This window comes from Myxocyprinus asiaticus, chromosome 36, assembly GCF_019703515.2.
Source record: "Myxocyprinus asiaticus isolate MX2 ecotype Aquarium Trade chromosome 36, UBuf_Myxa_2, whole genome shotgun sequence".
NCBI lineage: Eukaryota > Metazoa > Chordata > Actinopteri > Cypriniformes > Catostomidae > Myxocyprinus > Myxocyprinus asiaticus.
The window spans coordinates 30,185,363-30,199,440 of NC_059379.1; positions in this window are offsets into that span (position 1 = coordinate 30,185,363).

Genomic DNA, 14,078 nt, shown 5'->3' on the forward strand with positions numbered 1-14,078 from the left:
TAGATGTTTTTTTGCAAATTCCAAGTGGGAAGGAGAGGTTTCCATCTGGCCACTCTGCCATAAAGCCGAGAACGGTGGAGTGTTGCAGTGATGGTTGTTCTTCTGCAAGTTTCTCCCATCTCCACATATGATCTCTAGAGCTCAACCAGAGTGACCATCGGGTTCTTGGTCACCTCTTTTGCCAAGGCCCTTCTCCCCCGATTGCTCAGTTTGACCGGGCGGCCAACTCTAGGAAGAATCTTGGTTGTTCCAGACGTCTTCCATTTAACAATTATGGAGGCCACTGTGCTCTTGGGAACCTTCAATGCAACCAAAATATTTTTGTAGCCTTCCCCAGATCTGTGCCTTGACACAATCCTGTCTCTGAGCTCTGCAGGCAGTTCCTTTGACCTCATGTCTTGGTTTGTGCTCTGATATGCATTTTCAGCTGTGAGACCTTATATAGACAGGTGTGTGACTTTCCAAATCATGTCCAATCAACGGTATTTGCCACAGGTGGACTCCAGTCAAAGTGTAGAAACATCATTCATTAAATTACAAGTTGAGGCAAATTGTTGTTCAATTCATTGCTTACAATTTCAGCAGGTCACAACAACTCTTTTACATTTTCTTATGTTGCCTTTCACATTTTTGTTGTTTCATTCATTGTTTTATGCTCATTATGGTTTTACTCTTTAAATTTTGCTGCAAAATTAATGAAATGGCCTATAATACATTTTAAATACATATATGTTGTGAATAGGCTTTTTATTTTATATTGTATTTTAAATTTCAAACAATGTACTTTTCAAATCAGTGTCAATAAACAGCAGATTACTACTGAGACAACTTGCCCTGTTGGAACAGTGTGACAACTATAAGGGCATGTTGTCACAATATTGTCACAAAACACTATAGTCACAAAAAGTCATTTGTTTTATGCACTGTAACTTTTTTCTCTACATTAATGGTGCAGATGCTCAATTGCTTTTTTTAGCCAAAACATCTAGGTGTCTGTACAAAAATAACTTAACTCTGAGAAATATTTACTGGAAAGAGTATGGATATAAAGTATACTGTATGTATCCTAAAATTGAATGTTCCTGAATGTCAAGTATTTTTAATTCTAATATGTGAGTTCTTACAACCTGCTTTTGTTGCAACCTCAGAATAACACAAGCATGGACAAGTATTACAATCACTGAGAAGTTAAGAAAACCTTAGCTGATTCCAAGAGCTTCGTTTGTGGGTTGAAAAGTGTATATAAGTTAGAATCCTATAGGAGCCACAGCCTGGGAATGAGTAGACCACTTTTTGAGGGAAAAACTTCCCAGCAGACTGATATAGTGGTGTTTTCATCATAACATTCATGTGAATTAATGTAATTTTAATGATGATGACACTACCGAGGTGGACAGTTTGCAGGTGATTTAGGGATTTTTGTGTTCAGTTATTTATGAGAGACTGTTGCATGATTTATGGTTGTCTGGCATAGGTCATGTCTTAAAAAGGGGCAGTGGTGGCTCAGCAGTTAAGGCTTGGGGTTACTGATCAGAAGGTTGGGGGTTCAAGCCCCAGCACTGCCAAGATGCCACTGTTGGGCCCTTGAGCAAGGCCCTTGACCTTATTTGATCTGTATCATGGCTGACCCTGCACTCTGACCCCAGCTTAGCTGGGATATGTGGGGAAAAAAAAACAATTGCACTGTATATGTGCAAATGTATAATGTGTGATAAATAAATATAATTAAATTAATTAATAAAAAAAAAAAATGAACCACAGACTGAGCCTGTGCAAAATTTAAAATGCCAGTCCTCTGTGAAACACTCTGTATTAATAGACACTAATGCATTTAATGCACAGAGTTAAGTTGGAAAATGTTGCACATATGTTGGGGTCAAAAAGCATGTGAACTCATTAAAAAACATTTGAAAATAATAAAAAACTTTTAAACCTCAAAATAAAAAGAAAGTTTAAGTTTTTGAACTATATAAAACAAATACTAATTATGACCTAAAATTTAATTTGTGACATTGACCATGTACAAATTTTGTTTGTATAAAAGTCAGATTTTCTTGTTCCCTATCTGTCACTCACTCGATGTTGTGTCGATGTAGTGACACTAGGGGTCACACTTGGGAACCCGAGACACCTCTGGTCTTTGATAAAAGGCCAGTGAAAATTGGCGAGTGGTATTTGCATGCCACTCCCCCAGACATACGGGTATAAAAGGAGCTGGTATGCAACCACTCATTCAGATTTTCTCTACGGAGCCGAACAGTCATGCTCATTGAGCTGAATTACTAATGTTCATTCACCTCTGCTGGATCTGACGGCGCATTTCAGCGGCTTCTCCCTCCTCTGCACTGGTACACTGCAGAGAAAGCCCCTGGGCGCTTCGGCAGAAAAAAGAGAGTATATTTTCTGAAAGAGTTTATTTCTCTAAAAGAGTATATTTCTCTAAAAGAGCGGCACACATGGAACGTCTTTTTAAAGACGCATCTTTTTAAAGACGCATCTTTTTAAAGACGCATCTTTTTAAAGATCTCACTGCGAGAACATGACCATGGCAATGTTGCGGTCGTGGCTTGCTTTCGTACGAAAGCAAGCCACCCCAGCGGGTCCCCGCCTCGGTCCTTCTACCTACAGGTTTGAGGCCAGTACGGCTAGCACTGGGGGCGATGTGGGGACCCCAATGGGATCGCCTCCACCGGGTATCCCCCCGCGGACCTCCCATTTCCCAGCAGGCTCATCTGCCCCAGTCGGGCTTCCGGATGAGTCTGCCGGCTCGTCTCAAGGCGAGTCTGGCCTCTTGTTCGGAGCCCGTGAAGTTGATGAGCTCTCGAGCGCAGCATCGGAGAGCGGGCTTGTCCAGTTGGATGCAGATGCCTCAGCTGGGCTCCCCCCCCTTGGGGACGATTGCCCAGTCACAGGCTTATGCAGAGATGACGGACATGCTTCCCCGGGCGGCTGCGAGCGTCGGGTTAGAGTGGAACCCTCCGCTCTCCCCTGAATCCTCACGGCTCGATGATTGGTTCCTGGGCTCGCGGCGCCGCTCAAAGCAGCCACGCCCCGCTCCAGTGCCTTTCTTCCCGGAAGTGCACAAGGAGCTGATGAAATCATGGGGGGCACCTTTTACTGCCCGGCCCCAATTCCTCAGTTCCCCCGCCCTCACTACCCTCGATGGCAGGGCGGCCAGCGGCTATACGGTGATTCCCCCGGTGGATAAGGCGCTCGCGGAGCACCTATGCCCGCAGAGTGCCGCCACCTGGCGCGGACGCCCAAAGCTCCCGTCCAAGCCCTGTAGGTTCACGTTGTCCCTGATGGCTAAAGCCTACAGCGCTGCTGGACAAGCCACCTCTGCCCTGCACGCCATGGCTCTCCTGCAGGTCCACCAAGCCAAGGCGCTAAAAGAACTGCACAAGGGTAGTTCCGCCCCAGAACTGATGCAGGAACTGCGCTCGGCGACTGACCTCTCTTTGGGCGAGGTGTGGTCTCCGCGGTGTCCTCCCCTTGGAAGGGACACCCCCGACTAGACCTGGCGGCCCAGTCGAATAACCCCCCTTCTTTTTTTAGGGAGTGGAAAAAAAGAAGGGGAAAAGAGGCCACAACTGGGTTAGCCTGTCTCTATCTTTTGGGTAGTCGACTTGTCCCCAAAGGGCCGTTCGACACTCATAACTATGTTGGGGGAGGTTACGTGTCAACCTGGTGTGCTAGCTACGAGGCACACAGTGGTCTGCCCGTCACACCGCCAGTTCACGTAACACAGTTCAGCCAGTTGTGGCGTTTCGTACAGGGACCCCTAGTGTCATTACATCGACACAACGTCGAGTGAGTGACAGATAGGGAACGTCCTGGTTACTTGCGTAACCTCCGTTCCCTGATGGAGGGAACGAGATGTTGTGTCCCTCCTGCCACAACGCTGAACTACCTGCTGAAATGGCCAGACCTTGTCTCGGCTCCTCAGCATAAAACCTGAATGAGTGGTTGCATACCAGCTCCTTTTATACCCATATGTCCGGGGGCGTGGCATGCAAATACTACTCGCCAATTTTCATTGGCCTTTTATCAAAGACCAGAGGTGTCTCGGGCTCCCAAGTGTGACCCCTAGTGTCACTACATTGACACAACATCTCGTTCCCTCCATCAGGGAACGGAGGTTACGCAAGTAACCAGGACGTTTCTATTGAAGCACAAAATATGCTCTTTATAACATTATAAAATCATGTGGCATAACATGATCATTAGGTTTTGCACAAACTTGTGGGGTTCATGCCAGCTTGAGTGCATACAGTAGTAAAGTAAAAGGGAACTAAATACTAAGAAATTCTAAAATGTTATGTAATATAAATATATAAATAGAAATTAAGCTATTTTTTCAACCCAACTTTTCACTCAAATTGTTATGCTAATAATTTGTAAGAAAGAAATTGTTAAATGAGAAAAATGCTAAATAGTAGCATTTTCACTTGTGGTCTCAAATGTTGGACTCCTCCATATGTTGCTTTTGTACATTAATACTATATAAGGGTCATGTATTGAGAATGATTACAGATTAGTAGGCAATATTTGTCAACCTGTGAAAGAAAAAGATCAAGATCCATGCAACAACATTTGCCTATTTCTATAGGATGCAGAAAACAGACACAAGAAACAGAAAGACACATGATAGAGACTGGACATTTTTAGAGTGGAACAAGTGAATCATGACAAAACCAGCAGAGATTAAATGCAGCTCAGCTATAATCCACTCTGCTTTTAAATAGACTCTTCTCTGAGCCATAAAACCCTTTTTCCGGAAAACTTTGGTGGGACTGTTATTATGTGCAGACAGAAGAAAAGTTATCTTTATGTGTGTTATCACCTTTAAAGATATGTTATCATTCGGTAAAATAAGATGTTTATTACAAGTAGAATAGCTCTGTTTTCATGATACCTACATTGGGAATCAAACATAGGCACAAGTTTTTCCAAGGAACAAAACTTGGAACACCCTTTGTGGACTGGATTTTTATCTTTCAAGCAAACACACATGACACTGTTTTTTGGACCTTGTCTGAATGTAAAATGTTTTGCCCGAGCCCCCACAGACTACAAGCTGTAAGACCTCCTCTCGAAGCGCTGAAGTGTGTCCAGAGAAAACATTTCACACACATACTCACACAGTAACACTCACACCCCCTTCCTACTGGGACAACACACACAGCTCTAGATGGAAGAGTCAGCACAGACCGGATACACACACACAACTCCCACTGTCAAGATAAACCCAGCTTAGATATACTAACAGTAATTAATTTCCCTGTCAAATATAAAGAAACATTTGTGTTTAGCTTAGTTAAATTTATTTTCTCATTTATTATAAAATGAGCAAATGAGGTGAACAAGCTCAGACAGATTTCTTCCACATTCCCCAACACACACACACACACTGCTTTCTAAGCACCTCTAAATAAGGACTTACCATTGACTTCTATTATTTTATATACAGTAAACCTTATTAGAATGACTACAGACAAGGGTCAGAAATTAAAATACCACTGAAAATGACAAAAAATGCCCCAGATATAAAAAATGTGAGGGCAAAAAATGAAATTCTGAATTCCTGAATTCCTGTTTTTTATTTCTTATCTAACATTTGATATATTTCATAATATTCTATGGCCTGTTTAGTTATGGGTTTAGACACTGTTGTGACCATTTAATTCAACTGATTCAATCGAAAGCTGTACTGCAAAACTTTGGGCTCTCTAGCGACATCTGTGGTTGAAACCTAAAATTGCAAGCAACTTGCTGAGGAACATTTTGCGCGAGTTGTGTTTCAGCACTGCTTTTCTGCGCTGATGAATCTAATGGTTTGAGGTTACCTGTTTGCCTGTGATCACTTACATTCACCAGCAGAAACAGAGTCATGACATGCTATTTTCATGTTGATATAATGTTATACGTTTAAACTTGGGCTGTCAATTTAACGTGTTAATTAAATGTGATTCATTTTATAAAAAAAGAACCTGTTAAAACAATTAATGCAATTAATCATGCCCTCTGACACGTATGTATATTCTGTAATAAAAGTACAGATTTTCCTACCATACAAGAACTTCAAGCCTGAAGTACATGTGTATTTTACGAGAGGTGTCAACACCCCTTGGAGGTTGCTCCCATATCATCAGCTCCTGACGCAGCATCGAAGTTACCTTCTTGAAAAGTTAGCACTATTTACTTTAACTATTAATAATTTTTACATTTGGTTGAAATCTGTGATTTTGTCAGATATCGCTAACATCATGGAGACAGTTTTGACAAAACTCCATGCCCAAAATCAGTGTGCAGTATTATCTTAACTCCTTAGAGAAGAATTTCATGTTTATAGGCAGTATTCAGAATGTCAGGGCTTTGTAGGGTATACTGTATGTTACAGCTTGTCAAATAACATTATTCTCTGTTATTTTCTAGTGTTTTTTACAAGGAAGAAATTGAGTAATTGCAGTTACCACCCAAACAGTTTCAATACAATTACATGAACATGTGAAGAGATCTTTAGGAAGGGTTAAGTGATGGCTTGCTGACAACGAGTAGTTATTTAGCTGAAGTAGGGGCTGGGTTTGTTTGGATTTAGTGTGCTGGTTGTCTACAGAAGAATAGTGCATGAAGGCAGGACAGAGGTGTGTACCGCCTCAAGGTTTACTGACTTCACCTGGTAACATTCTTCAACCAAAGATTAATAACTGTTGCTGTTATGCACAGTGTACTGGCATGTGAATTAATGTTTTATTGACAAGTTGTTGATAAATAATATGACAAGATGGGGGGGGGGGGGGGGGACAGGGCCATGAACTGCACGTTACTTGGCTACAGTTAAAAAAAAAAACTCTTGTTAAGCATGTAGATGGATGTTTAAACACCGCCACTGGTAGATTACATTTGATCTTAGCATGTTTTTACTGATAAGCCTTTGAAACATTTTTGCAGAGAAATAACATTGGCCTTAACCAAAAAAATTTATAAATCTCTAATCCAAAAGCATTTCTTTAACCTTTATTATCCAATATCTGAGCCATTATACTGTATACTGCAGCTCCATTGCATTCTTACCAGTCCAATAAAACCTCTTTATGTACTATTTGCTTTAGATGTAAAATAAAATCCAACTGAATTAATCAGGCATGAAAGCCATTATCTCTTATCCTAGTAAGAAATCCTAAAGAAAATTTTGGAATTGGACTTTCTATAATAATATGGAACCAATCCTAATGGATCCTATTGGGACTTTTATAGCACTCAAACATAACATAAAAATTAAACAGAACACATAGTTTCCAACTGGGCTTTTATGATAACCAATTGATCAAATGCCCGATAGGACTTAAAAAGAAACTGTTTGAACAGTCATTTCCATTAACCGTCCAGCAATACATTAGTCCAATACTAGCATGGTTCTGATAAAGATTACACAGTATCCAAAATGTCTCTAATCAAATAAGAATCAAATGTGTTGTCTGCATTTCAGTTTATCTAGTTGGATTTTATTTGATTCTTGCAGGATTCTTATTTGATCCCTATCGGATCATTTAGATTTGATTCCCAATTCCGCTAGGAATAGGAACCCTGACCATCTAGATATTTTGACTACAGTATGAAGAAGCACCAAATCCCACAGCTCCACAGTTTCCCAAGGCGCAGCTTTAAAGAGCATCTTTTTCATTGCTTGTTTCTAATCATTGTACATAAACCTGAGTTCTGAACTCTCTCCCTTTCCAAGGCCTCCCTCTCTAACTCCTCGCTCTCCTCCTCTGGCCCTGCAAGCAACACAATTTACCTCAGGCAATATATCCAACAGCTGAAATCAGAGGGGAGAGCAGCTGCCAAGGAGAATTCTAGGTCTGTGAGTCAGCCACAGAAGAAGCAAGCAAGATCCAGTACCTCCAACAGAACAAGTCAGGGAAAGTGTGGAGAATCTGTCTGACCTAAAAGAACCACACTGACAAGGACAATGCAAATAGAAAAAGAAGTTCATTTGTAACAGATAGTTCGCTTGAAATCAGGTTATACAGTTCGATCTTATTTGTGAAGTTTCTGACTCCTCTTTAATACAAATACTGTAGCTCACTCCGTGTTCAGCTTCATGTTCTTAGTCACACAGCCAAGATCAAAACTGTTTTGCTGTTGTGTTTGTATTTGGCCCATTTTCCTACTAAGATACAGACATGGAAAAGTCTGTTTTTGCTAGACTGCATTTATAAGCGGCAGCAGATTTCTCTCTTTCACTCTCTCTATCTTTCTCTCTCTCTCTCTCTACACACACACACAATCACAAAATGGGAAATAAAGAAAAAAAAAACAGTAGACAACAGGAAAAGGTCCATATTTACAATCATAGGCATAACTAGACCCTATTTAGGAGGGCTTCAGCCCCCCTAAAATTAATTTCAGCCCCCCTAAAAATCTGTGACTTTGTAATCAGCATGTAAGTGTTTTAAACAGCTGCAGTTGCTGCACTTGTTTGAAGCACAAGGTGCTTTGGTGGCTTTTCCCACCTGTAATAGTGTCATTGGAGGCTGAGCCCCTGTCACGTTTAAATGTGTTTTTGTTCATGTTTTTATTTCATGCCTTATATTAATAGATTAGTTCCTGTTTTATAGTCATGTGTTCATGTCATGTGATTTCCTGTTCCCTCATGTGATCTTGTCATGTGTTTCCCCTGTTCATGTGTCTTGTTTTCATTGGTCCATTGTTTGAGTATCTTGTTTATTGGTCTTGTCTTTTCATTGGTTCATGTTTTGGTAGTCTTGTTATCTTGTTATTAGTTTAGTCTTGTTATTGGTTGTCATTGTCATGTGTTTGACCATGTCCATGTATTTAAGCCCTCATGGTTGCATTGTCCTTTGTCAAGTATTGTTTTGTGTAATGTAGTTAGTCAAGTCAAGTCATGTCAAGTCTAGTTTAGTTGTTTATGTCTGTTTTCTTTTCACGTTGTATTTACGGTTTTTGGATTTCACATTGTAAATAAACTGCACTTGGGTTCTTCACACGTCATCGTCTTCGTCTGCCTGTTACTGCCAGCGAATGTTACAGAATACTCAACCTACTATGAACCCAGCAGTTCAGCTCCTGCGCCTACGTCAGGGGAATCGTCCCCTTGAGGATTATGTTTCTGATTTTTGTGGACTTTGCTACCAAGTTGGTCAGATCGCCCTCAGAGACATTTTCCATGCAGGCTTGAATGAGCCTGGCGGTCGGATTACCCTCAGTCTGGCTCAATACCTCGACTTTGCCCTGCAGTTGAATGGTTCATCTTTCACTGTAGGAGAGGCGGATGAGGAACTATGCACTCTTACAGTGACTGCCATGTCAGAGCCGTCCACCGTCATGGCCACCAAGCCAGGGTCCCACGTCATGGCCGCCAAGCCAGGGTCCCACGTCATGGCCGCCAAGCCAGGGTCCCACGTCATGGTCGCCAAGCCAGGGTCCCATTTCATGGACGCCAAGCCAAGGTCTCACGCCATGGTCGCCAAGCCAGTGTCCCACGTCATGGTCGCCGAGCCAGAGTGCCACATCACCTCCTGCCCCAGATTCTGAGTCTACTCCACGCCATGTCACAGCCACGTCTGAGTCTGCTCCATGCAATGTCACAGCCACACCTGAGTTTGCTCCATGCCATGTCACAGGCTTGCCTCTGGTCCATGAGCCAACGCCCATGCCTGCCACGGTCAACGAGCCAACGCCCACGCCTACCATGGCCAAAGAACCAGTGTTGCAAGCCTCGTCCGTCCCAGAACCAGCATTGCAAGTCTCATCCGTCCCAGAGCCAGCTCTCACTGAGCTATTAGACTTGGAGTTGGTTCCCGCCATTGTGCCCACCCTGAGTTCTCCTGATCAGCCGGTTCCCTCCAAGTCACTGGCTCAACCATCGCCTCCTGTGACATCTCAGACAAGGGGAACTTCTGACCCTCCAACTCCGCCTAGACCCTCAAAGCCCTGGACTCTGCCTTGGCCCTTCAATGCCTCGACATCACCTCGGCTCTACGTTCCCTCGGCTCCACCGTGGTCCTGCAGCCTATCGGCTTCACTGGGGTTCCTTGTCCCTCCAGCTCCTCCTTGGTCTGTCGGTCACCTGGCTCCACCTTGGCTCTCTGATCCTCCGGCTGTGCCTTGGCCCTCCGATCCTCCGGCTGTTCCTTGGCTCTCCAATCCTCTGGCTGTGCCTTGGCTCTCCGATCTTCTATCTGTGCCTTGGCTCTCTGATCCTTCGGCTCAACCGGGGACCTCCATCCCTACAGCTCCGCCTTGGTCCTCAGCCCCACCGGCTCCGCCTTAGTCTTCCGATCCCCCAGCTCCGCCTCGGTCCTCCGAACCTCTGGCGCTGCCTTGATCCTCCGAGCCTCCGGCTCCACCCTGGCCTTTCGAGCTTTCGGCTACTCTGCCATGTCACCACGGCCGCCCTGACACATTATTTTTGCTCATCTAACTGCTACTGTTGTGGGCAACCTGTAAGAGTGACAAATGATAAGAAATGCCATTAGACACAAAGACGCATGTTTGAAGAAGAACACTTGATTATATTTTGAAGAACAGACAAAAGAAAAGCTGTTGATGCGCATGTAATTCACCATGTGATCAGAGGTTTATCACAGCACAAGAGTGTCTCGCGGAACACTCGCATTTGACGAGTTCTCGCTATTTCTTCTCTGTCAGTCATCTGGGAGCAATTTGCAAGAATAGTGTTGTCTATGAGAATGCTGCATATTATCTCAGACCATCTCAGGATGCAACGTCATTAGGACTACAGGTGAATTGTTATATGTGTAATAATTCAGTACAACCTCAAAAATGGTTCATAAACAAGAAGTTTCTCTTCTGTGCTTGTCTGGTCTTTATCCTCGATGTGAATGTTGCAAAATTATCATTATGATAATAATAATAGCCTGCATTATATGTTATATTTTATATTTTAAAATAACATTGTTCAAATTTGATATATAATGTATATATTGGGCAATCACCTGCACTGTGGCTGGTGAGCAAAAAAGTTAATTTCATACCCTGGATAGGATAGTATTATAACAAGTGCTGTCTAGCGATTCAAATGTTTAATTGAAATAATTGCATGATATGCAGATTAAATAATACATTAAATCACAGTTTATCACATATATCAATATTTGCAGAGAAAGGCCCCGCACAATAAAAATAATTCAATATTATAATTATTAAATTATTATAAATAATTATATTTAAATAATTATGAATGTAATATATGTTATAAATATTATAATTAAGCTCATTAAAATACATTACATTATTGTGGCATACTAGTAAAGCAATGATTAGTCAAAACAAAAAGTGGCTTTAGAAAGCAATATTGTTCATTTCCATTTTATTGAACATAAGCCTATCATTGGCCTATGGTCCACAGCAATCCATTTTACAATTAAATTTGTAAATCTGTCCAAGGTAGAGTAATTATAAGGCCTTTTCTAAAGATGCATCTATGTAGAAATGCATCATTCAAATGCTTTTGGAGTGTTTCACTTTGGTTGTGTCACCTCACATTTTTAGGATGCTAAGTCAAGTTAAACATAATTTGAAACTTGAAAAACACGTCTCAGACCAATGCATTCATAGTTGCACTCCATCCAGCTGTGTTTGAACACAAGAATGTGTTCTCACCTTGTGCTGTCTGCTGTCAGTGAGTCTGTTATTTTTTTCAAGGAGCTCTAAAGTACAGTTTGTTGTCTGTACAGGAGTTGTGCTTACTGCCTCTTGCTGACTAAGACTCGCAAAAACATGTAGGTGGTACATCAGCTTAAATTGCTCCAGTGTTAAATTGCTTCAGAATTCCTTATTATTGTCCGGGGGCATGGTTGATTGCAGGAATGTTTTTACACGTTATAAAAAAAAATAAAATAAAATAAAAAATCACATTGAATCAATGCATTAAATTGTCAGCCCTAATTATAACATTAAAAAAAAAAATCCCACACACACCTTCAACTTTACCATCAGTCCATGACACCCCAAATGATATGTTGTGATATGATGTGATGTTTGTATTTAAGCAAAGTGAACATGTTGCTGGTCATTAAAGTAGTTCACCCAAAAATTTTAATTTTCTCATCATTTACTCACCCTCATGCCATCCAAGATGTGTATGTCTTTCTTTCTTCTGCAGAACACAAATTAAGATTTTTAGAAGAATATCTCGGCTCTGTAGTTCCTCAGTGCAAGTGAATGCACTGAATTTAATATTATAAATTCTCCTCCCTGCCCAGTAGGTGGCGAAATGAACAAAGAATGTGAATATCCAAAAACAAATGAAGAATGTGAAAGTGAAACTGAAAGTGGACATTTATAATATAAGATGACTGATATATTGATCTGTTTCACACTCACACCTATCATATAGCTTCTGTAGATATAGATTTAAACACTTGAGTTGTATGGATTACTTATATGCTGCATTTATGTGTATTTTGGAGCTTCAACAATTTAGTCACCATTCATTTGCATTGTATGGACCTAAAGAGCTGAGATATTCTTCTAAAAATCTTCGTTTTTGTTCAGCAGAATAAAGAAAGTCATACACATCTTGGATGGCATGAGAATGAGTAAATTATGAGAGAATTTTCATTTTGGGTGAACTACCCCTTTAAAGCTAACAATTAATGAGACATTTTAGCCATTCTTGTTGGGTCTGTTTTTTAGACTCCTCTGCATTTTCATTTCTGTTTTTGTCCTCAGCAGCTAAAACTGGGTTTCCTCCCTTCCTCTCTTTCTCACTCTCCTCAGAGGTCTCTCTCTCTGTGTTTCTGGTTGGACCCTCTGAACAGCCCACTCAGATTAGAACCAGCTGGATGTTCTGGCTACCATACTGCAGCAAAGCTCTGAGACAATAAGACACCCATGCTAAGCCACACCCACAGAGGCGTTGCTACATGGGAGAGGGGTGGAGACACCAATAACCCTGTGTCAGTCATCCATAGTTAGCAGGGTGTACCCAATTATAAAGCTCAGATAGTTCAAATGGGAAAGGACAAAATTGTAACCAGGTGTATCCTGTATTTTTTTTTTCTTTTTCTTCTTTTTTTTTTTTTAAGCTACCACATGCTTTCTTCAGTTGCATTTTCACAGAGTTTTGGTCAGCTGGTCAATGATTCAAGATTCAGGATTCAGAGCTTTTAGAATCATTTGTTGATGATGTGTAAGCAATTCATTAGCAAAGATGCCATTTTAAAATACAATCAAATCTGTAGTGTACAAATGCAAAGAACAGTTAAGTGTAATGAAAAACATGCTATTCCTCTCCCGAGACATTTCAGATGCTTGAAATGGTCAACCAACAGTAACCTTGCTGGTTTGCTTTCTCTAACTATTGCCTTTGGTTGGTCCCAAATTCAAACCACGCAGCACCACATAATAATAAATAAATAAAATTATAATTAAGCAGAATATGGGACACCACATATAATTAGCCAGAGCTTATAAAAACCTGGGTTTTGTATGCTGTGGTGGTAACCTGGACTTTCTTTAAATACATGGGGCAAGGAATGAAATTTCTCTCCCGCCATTCACCATAGCATTTTGGAAATGATACTGCAGGAGTCAAATTTTCTGTCTTTTTATAATCAAAATTTTCTGCCTGGTTTTGCTCCCATTTATCAACATGACAATGGAGTCAGATTTGACTATTGTTAATTACTATTTATGTAATTTTTACTATTTATTTACTATACTATTTGTTTAAAAACTATAGATACTATTGTAAATGCAAAATTATCACTATACAGTATTTTGCATATTTCTCTTTCATACTCACGCATTAAATGCTGTGAGATTACAGGGTCCATTTCACTCAACCGACTCCATCTATAACGTTGTGCTTTCTTAAGTGCTTTTGGTAGCTGTTCAAATAAACCTAATTTCCACTGCATCTTAAAAAAGTTCAGTTCTGTTTACTCTGGATTGTTTGAAATGAAATCCAAGCCCTGAAAAATGTTCATAATTCTCAGTTTGAAGGCAAATTAGTACTTTATTTAATTAAGAGGCTTTTAATGATATTTTCATAATAGGAAAATGTAGTTAACCTGTTTCTATTACTA